The following is a 12245-nucleotide window of genomic DNA, read 5'->3' on the forward strand; positions in this document are numbered from 1 at the left end:
ATGGGCTGATGGAATTGAAGCCTGCTGCACCATCCAGGCTGTGCCAATGGGAGCAGAGCAGAAAGGATACCAGTTCTCCTTTCACCAGAATATTTGACTTTAATATCCTGTGGAGTCCTCAATATCCAGGACCTGCACACCTTGGAAGTTCAGTACCCAGGACTTCTAATGGGCAGCTAAACAAAACCAAATTTTTAACTGGTTTCCCAGACACTTAAAATTTCCCTATAAGGTCACTGATTTTTTTAAAAAAATAAATACACACAACAGCTTTTAATGTACACATTTTCAAAAGCATTGAAAAATTTTCAGATGCAATCTATTACCTGTTGTGTCCCAAGAGCCTCACAAGAACTCTGAATTGGGAAGATGGCATTATGTTCTTTCTTCTTTTTTATATTTTTAAAATTCCTTCACACTAGTATATTTAGGGGTGTGTCTTCCACCTCTAAAAATAAGATTTTACTTATTTCTCCCATGCTTCACTCACTAATTTGTGAAATTCTTAGGATAACTTGGTGTCATCTTGATCATCTGCAAATACTTCATTAACTTCAGTTAGTGAAGTTAACTACCTTTAACTACCTTTCCACAGAGGACACTAGAGTTCACTGGCAGCTTTCACACTTTCCAAAACACCAAACACAGCATACTTTTTCAATTTTGTTATCACTTTAGACTAAAGTGAAAAAGCATCTGCCAAAAGCTTCTCACACAAAATTCCAAAATTGCTGATTCCACTGTTCCAGTACCCTTTCCTGTAGTTATCCGTTACTGTGTATCTGTACAAGCATGGAGAGTAGAGCATTGGTTGAGAGCATCCAGGCAGTGCAAGCTCTCAGTCACCAGGGCCAAGGGAATAGCACACAAAGGGTGCTTAGTCTGTACAGGGCTGCCTTCTGCTGCCCTACTGTAGCTTGCCCTACTCTGTTCTGAAGGGACTAAGAGTATCAAAGGTAGGTCCTGCTTGTGGTTTGTGCATTAGAATACTCATTGACCCCAAATGTGAGCTCTCTCTGTGGTTATCAATTTCACAAAAAACAAATAAAAATATCAGTACATTTTTTAGTTCCACACGCAGTCATTTAGGGTCATGATGACACTAAGAGAATGTTTGCAATGAACAAAGACTTGCCATTCTGTGTATCAAAATACATTATTAACTTTCACAAATTACTTGTTTGCCAATGACCAAAAGATAAGTGACTGGAACAGGATAAAAAGAATACTCAAATATCTGGAAGAAGAGTAAAATGGAATTGGTAGGTAGTGGCATGCACAGTTTTAAATGTGGCACAGCAGTTATCATTAAATCATCTATTTGAGGAGCAATGAACAGCTCAAGCCATAATCAACAGCCCAATACCACTACTCTTCATCTTCAAAATATTGTAGCTGAGAAATTTATTTCATTTGTTAGACTGAAATTCCTTCTGTTGCCAAGGACATAAATATTTTTTCTATGTTCATATGTCACTGTCACTTGAGCATCTGTAAAATTAGAGTATTTTATCTGATTAAATTAGAATTCCAAGGTTGGAAATGTAGCTCAGTGTTAGAGCATTTCTTGCATGGCAAAGCAAAGGGTAAGGGTGCAATCCCCAGCAAAACAACAACAATAACATTGTCATCATCATCAACATATAATAAGTTTTAAAAAGAGAGGTAGGAAAAAAAGAAGTCTTCTTTCAAATTCATTATTTCTTAGAACGCCTTTGCCAACATGAAGAAAGCATTTATGTTTTCTTCTAGTACATTTCTATATAGATGTCCTATAGTGCATTTCATCTATTGTAGATATTACTATACATACATTTCTTATATATGTATATTTTATTTTACATATGCAATTATAGGTTAATAATTTTGTTTTGGTGAGAATAGAAGAGAGCAAGTATAAAAGATTATTAGTCCTGAAAAAATATTGCTTTACTTTATAAAAGTTTCACATAAAAATACTAAACATCTCAACTTTAGTATTTTTAAGTGAAACTTTTATAAAGTAAAGCATTAAAGAATTATTCTTTAAGTCTATTCATTTGTACTCATAAAATGAATACGTTTTTAATGGGCAAGAACTGCACAGCTACTTATTTTGTATTTGACATATTCTACTATCTCAGAGAACTCTTACATAAAAACTTTCTAGGTGTGACCAGTTAATTAAAACTGACGTGATAGGACTCAATTTCAAATGAAACAGTTCTCCTTTTCAATCATGCATTAATGGAGGTAAGAAATTGTAAACGTCCCTTGTGAAAAATTAAGACAGTATTAAATACTGAACATTGAAAATACCTGATTCATGTATAAATCCCATATATATATACTGAATTAATTTAACCATACTAATTCATTTGGGTTCTTTTTCCTTTGGCATTAAGTTTGCTTTCGGTTTGGCCTTTTACTGTTATTATTCAGCCTACTTTACCTATCATACTTTTAAAACTGAATTTAAATGCCATCCATGTCATGAGAACTGCCATAAATCTATTGTTTGTCTCACATTTCACTTAAGATGAGGCATCATGAATTATGATGGTTCTTTATTTTGTTTATGAAGAAAAATTTAAATGCTGCCAATTATAGTTGTAATGCAGCCCGAATTATTAGTGGGATTCCATTGTCAGTGTTGTTAAAATGATAAGAAAAAAAGTCATCTTAGACTCACTGAAATACATAGTTTTTAAAATATATTTTTAAAAATCACTACAATACTACTAACTTATTAATTGAAATACTCTTAGTTGATAAAAAGCAATAATATTGATTACAATAGCTACCAATTATGGAGCTGTTGCTGGTGCTACAAAATCTTCAGATGTTTTACATAGATTCTCCATTAAGCATCCTGGTAGTATTCAGGGAGATACTCATTTTAATCCTTACTTTTTTAGGAAATTGAGGGAGAGTAAGACTCTGGGATAACTAGTACATCACAGAGTCTAAAGTAGAATTCAAACTGAAGATGAGCTAAATCTCAAGTCCATCTTCTTTCTAGGCAAGTGGGCTGCTCTGCTCTGGGGATGTGGTTCTGTGGTAGAGCCCTTCCTTACCTAGAATGCTTCGGGCCTGGGTTCTATCCCCAGCAATATGAAAACAAAGCAAACAAAAATAAGTAAAATCAATGGAACAAGGCACAGTCACACATACCCATGATTCCAGTGACTTAGGATGCTGAGGCAAGAGCATTGGAAGTTTAAGACCATAGTGGGCAACTTAGTGAGACCCTGCATCAAAATTGTTTATATAATAAAAATGTGCTTAGGATATGACTCATTAGTTGAGTAACCCAGGGTACAATCCCCAGCAGTATCAGAAACAAGAAATAAGAAGAAAATGTCAGTGGCATAGGCTGATCATTCATTAATAAAATAAGTATTGACAGCTACTAAATATTGTACCTTCTTCATAAGAAAATAGAGGAATTATGAGCTATTTAATGTTTATAATTGCATAAATAGTTGTATATTTCAAAAGGTACCTTATGAATTCCTAATAAAGCTTCTTACTTGCACAGAACCCCTCTACATTATGCCTGTGCCTATGGCAATCCAGCAGTGGTGGCTCTTCTAGTGAAGAGGAAATGCAATGTCGACTTGTGTGACAGTGATGGCAACACACCATTGATGAAGGTAAATATACCAGTGGTTTTGCAGGAAATGAATTTGATGAAATGCTTAGAAGAAAAATTGGTTAATGCCATTTAGTTATAACTAATGAGTAAAACATGAAATATTTTTCTTGGATTTCCAAAATTTACAATCTATTTCTTGGTTAAAACCAACAGGCCCTACAATATGAGGAAGAGGAATGTGCAATTATTCTTCTAGAACATGGTGCCAATCCAAATATTCACAACAACAAGGGTGAAACTTCGCTCCACTATGTTATCTTTTATAGGAACACATTAATAGCAACAAAACTGCTTTCATCCAACGCAGATATTGAAGCCAAAAACACGGTATATACATCAATCACTATTATTTTCAAAATATTTAAAATTTTTCTTAAAATTAACAGTAATGCACGTTAAAAAATACTGATTATAAGCAAATTTTCTTTTTATTAAAATACTAGCAAATGTTGGAAGTTCTCCTCGTATTCTTCCTCCTTCTTTTGTAGCTCATGTGTGTATTTAGTTTGCCTCCATCAGTTGAATCCACACTTAGAATTCAAGAGACTCATGCAGAAATCTGAACTTCAAGCTTCTGTGAAGGAACCTGATGCGGTCCCCTTGAGCCATAGTACTGTGTGGTGTGGTGTGCAGGGTTTGCCTCCCACATGCTGGGCACACATGTTCTTCAGTTTGCTTCTGGCAACTGCAGCACTTACTCCAATCACCTACTTTGCCTCTATAAATGAGGTTACAACTCCTCTTTTTTAATATAGTGTGATAAAGATTTCATGGTGTTTTCTACTGATATACAAGAATATGGACTACATAATATATTATGAATCTCTTTCAAATGGGATTAATTGTTTGAATTTAGAATTTGGAAGTTAAATAGTTTTCTCTATATATACTATGAAAATCATGTTCCCACTGGAATTTTTGAAAGGCTGATTAGGTCACTCATTGCTAGAATGGATAAATTATTGCTAGAAGTAGATAACTCATGGATTTCGCCAGCTATACTATGTATCAGTCTTCAGCTTTGTTCCTTAAAAATGCAAATGTTTAGTGCCTTTCATGATGCTACAAGTAATCTATGTAGATCAGCATAAATCTTGATGATACACAAAATTTCTGAATTAAATTTTGCCTAAAATTATAAGTAACTTTAAGTAGCAATTAAAGTGGATGAGAATAAAAAGAATTTTGGAAAATAACCAAGCATTATGTTACCAGGATTGTCATTACAAGTAAGAATACATTTTCAATGTTATTTTTATTAGAGTTTATAGTTTTACATAGTAGTTGAATTCATTCCCCAAAAATCTTACATGCATGGAATTCCAGTTGAGTCATTGATTCCCTCTTTTCCATCTGTCTACCCCTCCTCCTCCATTCTCCCCCTCCTATTCTCCTGGACCTCCTTTCACCTATTTATTTATATTTGGTTGATTCTTTTTACTTATACATAAGGATGCAATTACCTGTGGTATATTTATATATGCATATAACATGAATTTTAAAGATTTCCTTCTTCATTGCCTTCCCTTTTTCATTATCTCTGTGCCTCTCAATCTTCTTTTTCTACACTAATGATCTTCTTTACATCTTTTGATATTCTGTTCTTCATTTCTTTTTCTTTAATTAACTCCAGCTTCCACATATGAAACATTTTACCTTTGAGTTTCTTATTTGACTTATTTCACTTAGCATGATATTCTTGGATACCAACTCATTTACCAACAAATGACATAATGTATTTTTATGGCTGAGTAATACTCCATTGTATGTATGTGCACCAGAATTTCTTAATCCTTTCATCCATTCACAGGTACTTGGGTTAATTTCATAATTTACCTGTTGTGAATTGTGCTACTGTAAACACACATGTGACTGTATTAATATACAGTTACACGTAAAATTTTGTTTTACTAATTTTGGGAAAATACTGAGTCATGGGATAGCTGTTTCATGTTGTGGTTCCCTTCTTAGATTTTGGGGAATCTCCAAACTGTTTTCCAGGGTGGTTGTACTAGTATGTAGTCCCACCAACAGTGTAAACGTGTGCCTTACCCCCACATTCTTTTTTCTAACCAGGGAGAGAGAGAGAGAGAGAGAGAGAAAGAGAGAGAATTAATATTTATTATTATTATTTTTTTCATTTTCAGTGAACACAACATCTTTGTATGTGGTCCTGAGGATCGAACCCGGGCCACACGCATGCCTGGCGAGTGCGCTACCGCTTGAGCCACATCCCCAGCCCCACATTCTTACCAGTATATATTACTGTTTGTGTTCTTGATAATTACCATTGTGGCTGGAGTAAGATAAAGTCTTAGTGTAGTTTTTATGTGCATTAACATAATTGCTAGAGATGTAGAAGACTTTTTTTATATATAGTTTGGACATTTGTGTTTCTTTTGAGAAATTTCTGTTTAGGTCTTTTGCTCAGTTATTGACTGGGTGGTTTTTTTGTTTGTTTGGAGTTTTTAAAAATATTTATATTTTAATTCTTATTGGACACAATACATTGATTTTATTTATTTTATGTGCTGCTGAGGATCAAACCCAGAGCCTCACATGTACTAGGTGAGTGCTTTACCACTGAGCCATAATCCCAGCTCTGTGTTTGTTTTTTTTTTTTTTTTTTTGAGTTGGTTATTTCTCTTTGTTAATCCCCTCTCAGTGGATTAGTTGGAAAAATTTTCTCCAATTGCATAAAAATAATATATTTTTGTATTGAACTTTCTGACATGTAAGATAAATATCTTTCAACTTATAATAAGAGAAGACACAGGAACAATTATGAAAAAGAAACATAGTTTACTCAGACTCTATCAATTTTAAGCAGAAATTCCTTATATTGGAATCTGGGATTCTGATTTCATAAATAAAAAAGAATCAAGTGGACTTGTATAACATGGAGAAAACTTTCATGTCGCTGGAAAGCTCTCAGAAATATATTCCTGTAACTTCAATTGTTCACATGTGAATATCTCCAATAAAAAATCAGTGTCAAGTAGGTGTTAAGCAACGGAAAAGCTATTTCTGTACTACTGGACATACAATGCACAGTTGTGTAAATTTTCTCTAACAGTAAAACACGGAATCTTTTCTATGCAGCTTGGTATTTCTGGAAAAGTAGACGTTCTTCAGAATATGATTTATACACCCTACTAGTGAGTTGAGAATTTGGCTTGTTAATGAAATATAATACTTATATCCTTTACTAATATGTATTAGGGAATGGGGCTATTGGGATATAAAATACAGTTTATGTCCTAAAGATACTCTTGGTTGAGGAGGGTGAATGTTACATAACTCCAAGATGCCATGATGAATGCTTGACAGCGGCAAAGATCCATGGAAACAGTAAATGTATGAAGCAGTTTTAGAAATTCTGGAGTTCATGTGGCCACTCTAGGCAGAGGAGAGGCATCTCAAAATGAAAGAGCAGCACGTATGGAAGCAGAATGGGAAGAGAAGAGAGTAGCTACTCTTAATTTACATTATTATTATATGCTTATGTTCATACAGTATTGTGTAAGGTTAACTTCAGTTGAAAAGTAGTAATTTTGTGAATAAACTATATTTGTTGTTTTTCAGAGTGGCCAAACACCACTTTTACTCGCCATAAAGAAAAACAGACAGATGATGGTAGAATTTTTTATTAAGAATAAAGCAAACATACATGAAGTTGATGATAAGGGAAGGTATAGTACTTTATATTTTTTGGAAAAAGGTTAATATTGTAGTAAAATCACTCAAGTTAAAAATATTAAATTAATGGGAATGACATAATCATTGGAATAGAGTGAAATTTGTTAACATAAACTAAAATTAAGGAGAAAAGCAATTATTCAAACTGAGCAACACAAATAAGAGTATGTAGTATGATTCACATGCCCTTATAATTATTGGCTGATGATTACTATTTGATTTTGTTGATCACATAATCTTGTGTTAGCTAGAGTTTTCATGTTAGTTTTGTAAAATATAGACTTTTAGTTTGTGCTTTTATTCAGTATTGAACTTTTTAAATTTTCTGTAATATTTCATCTTCTCCTGGTATAGTTTTCTTTTGGAAATGCTGTGTTGAGTATAGATAGACATTGAAAATTATTTTTTCCTTTATATGACTATTTGCTTTAAATTACTTAATTTGTAGAATATTGATTTCAGGTTTTTCCTAAGTGATGTCTAATTAGTCTTAACAAATTTTGAACATTTATAATGAAAAAGAGTGTAACATATGCTTGAAATCTGGTTGCAAGATTATACATGTAGCATTGATTTCAATGCCTGGCAAATGCTTCTCAGAGTGAATGACTGAAGCAACAATTATTATTATTATCACCAGTGCTACTGTTATTATGTTATACCTGCAAATACCTTTTTTATTCCTTGACCTTTGGCTGACTGTGAGTTACAATATATTACATCACTCTAAGAAAGAAATGGAGCTTTATTCATTGAAATCTTTGCCAACTCCAGATGAATGACCTCATCATAATTAATGTTCATTGAAGGATTTTAAGTTTGTAACTCTCCCCTTTTGGGACACGTGATTTATTTTTTATGTGTTTGTTTCCTTTTAGACTTACAAATGATTTAGAAAGATAAAGAGTTGATCTTCCAAGATGTATATGTCTGTTAGTGTATGTAAAGCTAGATGTCAAATTGGTAAAATGTATTACAATGGCTTTTTAAATAAACTTATTAAAATACCTAAATTTGAAGTTATCTCTCTTATTTTAGAACAGCCCTCATGTTGGCTGTGGAACATAAATCAACACACATAGCTGAGCTGCTTCTTCAATGTGGTGTTAATGTGTCTGCTTCAGATAATTGTGGAGAGATTGCCTTGTCTTATGCCATTGCTAGTGGAAATACTGCGTAAGTATTTACATTACAATACTAATCAAAATTAGATGTATATCCACAATAGATTTCATAGCATTACTATGTATGGAACCGTAGTGAGTTAGGACAGTTCATTAGTCAGAAACCCTTCAAAGTCTAGCCAAGAAGCAGTGATGATATTTTGAATGGGCAAAGAGAAGGATGGAGGGGTAATGGAGGCAAGAAAGATGGTGGAGTGAGATAGACATTATTACCTTGGTACAGGTATGACTGCATACATGATGCAATGGTACATCCTGTAAAATCAGAAATGAAAGTTGTTGCAGTTGTGTCCAATGAATCAAATTTCACTCTACTGTCATATATACATAATTAAAATGGATTAGTTATTTTTAAAAAAATAAGTAGTGATGTGTGCATGAGTCACCTTCAAGGTTTGTTCTCTCCTCTCTCTTCCCCTCTCCTTTCTTTTTTTTCTCATGCATGCTGGGAAATTTTCCTACCACTGAGATATACCACTAGCTAATATCTTAGGACTTTGTAAACCTTTATCCTTAGGGTTTCCAGCATTATCTAATTCATTTGAAGCATAACCCCTCCTCACAGGGACAGATAGTATCACACCTATGATTTTATAATTTGCTATTTGGGTCTTGAAATTCCCTGTTTAGCTGAAGTTAGCTATTTTACCATCCCCCTTTAATTTATCAAGGACCTAATGATATCCTTGAAGTGTAAGGAAGATAATTCTGTAGTCAGATGGAGGGGAATAAATAGATTTTTAAATTGTTCCTTTGTCTCTGTCAGTTCTGTTGCTGTGGTGTTTCTGCCAGACCTGGCCCTGCAGTCTGGTGGTGAAGAGCTTTTATTTCAAAATATCCTGACTGATCCAACCCCTGAGTCTTCATGGTAACCCACACTTAGACTCAACACTCTTTTTAGTTCTCATGCACTTATGCTTTTTTATTCAACAGTTGTTTCCAAGCAGAAGCACTCTGCTTTGACAGCTTGGCCTCTAGCTTTGGCCAACAAATACTAAGCACTCTGACCCTGTCCCCCTTTTAGGAACCTTATGTGGAATCCCCATATTAGCCTTGCCCTTTCTGGTGCATTATCCTTTTAGGACTTTGTCTTTTCTGTCATAAAATTAAAATCATTCAAATCTATTAGAAAGCTTCAAGTAAAGCTTCAAGTAATCTCTGGAAGAGATCAGAGTTTTCTGTCATCTTGGCTAACAGATCTGTGCCCCAAATCCCTCCATCCCTTGAAATAGATTTCCTTTGACTGCAGGGGGTTCCACATCACTGTTTTCCATGGTGAGTGCCAATTTAGATTGGCACTTCTAGTAGTTTTCCCAAGTAATGGAAATTTCCAAGCTGTTGGAATCACTGCCTAAAGTTTTCAGCATTTATTAAGGTCTGCCTCAAAAGGAATAGATTAAGCAGATTCATTGAATCTAAGAGAACTAAGCCCCATCATGACTCCTCAGTATCCATTGTGTTAAAGAAAATTTTGTGTTCCAAGTCAGTTGGAGATCAACATGGAAATGTAGCTACACTTATCTGCTGATTCTGTTCAACTAGGTAGAGAAGAAATAGTAGTAGTCCAAGTTTTTGGCATTTGTTAATTTCTTGCCTTTGTTATTATTGATTAGTCTCACAGAAGGGGATGATTAAATTCTCTAATTTAAGGAGATATTTATAAATAGTTATAAATTAATTGTTGATTTGCTTTGAGTTATAAAGCACAAAGAAGAGCCCAATTGATCATGAAAATTAGGACTCAAGCATTTTTTAAAATAATTTTAACTTTTGAATATTAGAACCTATGAAAAATGCACATTAGTTCTATCTGAGATTGTAAGTAGTTAAGTATGCCATTATTTTACTATTTTGCTTAACATGTTTCAATATTATCTTAGTAAATCTCCATAACAACCTGGTGAACTAAAGTGATACAACCCTTATTTTTTAAAAGGCCTTAAGCCTAAGAGAAAGAAGTTGTGCAAGAACAAAAACCTATTTTTTACAGAGACAGGGCATTTTCTGAGTTCAAGCTACACTAGTTAATATATTTACCTGTCCTGTTCTCAATTAATGATCATTTCATCTTTTTTCTTCTTTAACTTCAAGCTATGGGTGCAGTAACACATGCATTTACCCCAGCTACTTAAGAGCCTGAGGCAGGACAATTGCTTGAGCCCAGGTATTTAAGATCAGCCTGACCATCATCATGAAATACCATCTCACAAAACAGAAAAAAACAAACATTGTACAAATAATTTTCAAGTTAACAAAATGTTTATAGGGCATACAGATTAGGAGAGCATATGAAAAAGTTCTGATACTAGATCTAAAACATTATTAAGTATTGAATTATATTTGGTCAGTGTTTTCATATGAGTGTTAAAATACCAATTTTATTACTTTTTTCAAATATAGAAACAGGAATTTAATTCTTCAATACATGAAAGCACAATCTAGAACATCAGTAAATTTCAATCCAGGTAAGACTTAAAAAATGAGTTACTCTTGGTGTTCATGCCCTGTGTAAATAAGAGTAAGAATGTTTGATCAAAAAAGAAGAGTGGAAAAATTTAAATGTTCAAATTCCATTCATATTTTTATATCTTTCTTGCTCATATAGAATCCAGGATATCTTAATAATTAACTATAAGAAATTTATCATCTAAATGATATTGTCTGAAAAAATTTTACATTAATTTTGACCCTGAAATTTTATGTCTTTGCAGAAGTAAGAATATTTTTAAATTATACATTCTGTTTCGTATATGGTCACATGATAGCAGATTGGACTTGTTGTAAAACCAGGTGTTCCTGTCAACTGTTAATATCAGCTCCTATTGAGTGCCTACATTAGTGAATTTCACAGTGATATTTATATACACACATATACAATACTTGAATCCTGACCACTGTCCTTACTTCCATTTTCCCCTCTACTCCCTTTTTCATCCCCAGTTACCTTCCCTCTTCCTTAATGTTCCCTCCATCATTTTCTAGTCATTCTTATTTTCTTCCCAGATTCCACATGTTAGGGAGAGAATGTGATAATTGGGGTTTTGTTTCTGATTTTTTCACCTTAACACGATGACCATCCTTTCCATCCATTTTACAATTATTGTCTTTGTTTCTTTTTTAACATTTTTATTTGGGGTTTGAAATATACCATTTCCTGGGCCTTAAAATTTCTACTCAGAAATCTAATATTTTTCTGATGTGTTTATAATTGCTTTGGCCCTTATTATAGATTTCAGTGTACCTTTTTATAGACTATGATTTGGAGAAGTTCTTTTCGGGCCATGTCCATTTGGTATTCTAAAATCTTATACCTGGATGTCCATAACTTTCACAAGATATAAGAAATAGTTTATTTTATTCACTGAGAAAGCTTTCATTGCCTGTAGCCTGTACCTCTTCTCCATTATGTGTACCAGTGATTCATAAAAGTAGTCTATGAATTGTGTCTAGTGGTTTTGTAATTTGTTTACAATTATTTTGATTGTTGTTGATATTGTCTGAATGTGATATTTCATAATTCTGTAAGAGTTTCTTCATTTATTTCTAGTCTTGCTTTAGTGTGTCCAGACCACTGAATTTTAGTCATCTCTTTCCATTACTAAATGTGTGTGTTAGGTTAAAGCTTTTTATCGCTGTTCTTATTTTTAATTTTTTTTTTCAGCACCAGGTTTTATTTTATTTTTTTAGATATGTATGACAGTAGAGTGTATTTTTTACATACATGG

The sequence above is a fragment of the Marmota flaviventris genome, chromosome 5 (genome assembly GCF_047511675.1).
Source record: "Marmota flaviventris isolate mMarFla1 chromosome 5, mMarFla1.hap1, whole genome shotgun sequence".
Taxonomy (NCBI): domain Eukaryota; kingdom Metazoa; phylum Chordata; class Mammalia; order Rodentia; family Sciuridae; genus Marmota; species Marmota flaviventris.